The sequence below is a fragment of the Mus caroli genome, unplaced genomic scaffold (assembly GCF_978045245.1).
Source record: "Mus caroli unplaced genomic scaffold, Mus_caroli_1 scaffold_9, whole genome shotgun sequence".
In the NCBI taxonomy this organism is placed as follows: domain Eukaryota; kingdom Metazoa; phylum Chordata; class Mammalia; order Rodentia; family Muridae; genus Mus; species Mus caroli.
Genome location: NW_028227264.1, coordinates 74497181 through 74499021, shown reverse-complemented (window position 1 = coordinate 74499021; position 1841 = coordinate 74497181). Strand labels below are relative to the sequence as shown.

The window sequence follows — 1841 nt, the reverse complement described above, 5'->3', positions numbered from 1 at the left end:
CTACGTGCAGACTCTCTCATCTCTTGGACAACCAGGTCTTGGGGGCCTGTTCTTAGCATTACAATACATAGCAAAGATTAAACCTCAACATTTATATAAAAGTTTTCTCTGTGACAAGTGGTAGTGTTTGAAAAAAAAGTTTAAGAAGCAATGATATATAAAGCATCATGGTCCTGCTTGGCGCTGCCTGCGAGGTGGCTGCCATCTGGTATCATGGCCACCATTTTGTGGTATCATGGCTGCCCTCTCGCCTCTGGTGAAGCCCAAAAGCAAAAAAAAAAAAAAAAAAAAAAAAAGGACCAAGAAGTTCATCAGGCACCAGTCAGACCGACATGTCAAAATTAAGCAAAACTGGCAGAAACCCAGAAGTATTGACAACAAGGTTCAGAGAAGATTCAAGGGCCAGATCTTGATGCCCAACACTGGTTACAGGAGCAACAAGAAAACCAAGCATATTTGACCCAGCAGATTCCAGAAGTTTCTAGTCCACAATGTCAAGTAGCTGAAAGTGCTGCTGTTGTATAATGTGATAGTTTCTATGTGCTCGGCCTAGGGAGTGGTGCTATTAGAAGGTGTGACCTTGTTGGAGTGGGTGTGGCCTTGCTGGAGTGGGTGTGACCCTGTTGGAGTAGGTGTGTCACTGTGGGCCTGGACTATAAAACCTTCATCCTAGCTGCCTGGAAGTCAGTCTTCCACTAGCAGTCTTCAGATGAAGGTGTAGAACTCTCAGCTCCTCCTGCGCCATGCCTGTCTGGACACTGCCATGCTCCTGTCTTGATGATAAGGGACTGAACCTCTGAACCTGTAAGCCAGCCCCAATTAAATGTTGTCCTTATGAGAGTTGCCTTGGTCATGGGGTCTGTTCACAGTAGTAAAACCCTAACTAAGACATGGGACAAGTCCTACTGTGCTGAGATTGCTCACAATGTTTCCTCTAAGAACCGAAAAGCAAAGCCATCATAGAAAGAGTAGCATAGCAGGCCTTGGGGGTCACCAATCCCAGTGCCAGGCTACGCAGCAAAGAAAACGAATACATGGCTTGCATGCATGTTTTGTGTTTCAATGAAACCACAAAAACTGAAGAGAAAAAAAAATCAAAGTTCCAACCAATAGCATGCCTTGAAGAAAATTACATCCAGTTGTGTGATGGGTCTTTTCTGCTTCAGTTGCTCAAAGGAATTGCATCTTCTCTAGGCTGGCTTGGCTCATGGGGATTTGAAGACCACACTCTGGCGCATTTCTCCAGCTCTGTTCTCTAGCATCCTTTCTGGCTTCCTGCTAGCAGTGTGGAACCACTTGTGTATTACATGAATTACATATTACATAATTACATAATATTTTTTAAAATAATTTTTAAAAAATTTATTGGTTATTTTATTTATTGACATTTCAAATGTTATCCCCCTTCCCAGTTTCCCCACAAACTCCCTATCCCCCCTATCCCTTCCTTTATAAAGAGTGCTCTCCCACCCACCCATTCACTCCTGTCTCAGTGCTCTAGCATCCCCATACCCTGGGTAATTGAGCCTCCACAGGACCAAGGGGCTCACCTCCCAGTGATGCCCAATAAGGCCATCCTCTGTTACATATCCAGCTGGAGCCATGGGTTCCCCCCATTGTGTACTCTTTGGTTGGTGGTTTAGTCCCTGGGCATGTTTGGGGGTCAGGTTGGTTGATATTGTTGTTCTTCCTGTGGGGTTGCAAACTTCTTCAACTCCTTCAGTCCTTACCTAACTCCTCCATTGGGTTCCCAGCTCTCAGTCCAGTAGTTGGCTATGAGCATCTGCATCTGTATTGGTCAGGCTCTGGCAGAGCCTCTCAGGGGACAGCTATACCAGGCT

General features: G+C 45.4%; 1 pseudogene; it reads left to right on the top strand.

Annotated features, from left to right (window-relative positions):
* Window positions 1-235: 235 nt before the first annotated feature.
* Window positions 236-1272, top strand: LOC110302706 (large ribosomal subunit protein eL32-like; annotated as a pseudogene).
* Window positions 1273-1841: the final 569 nt, after the last annotated feature.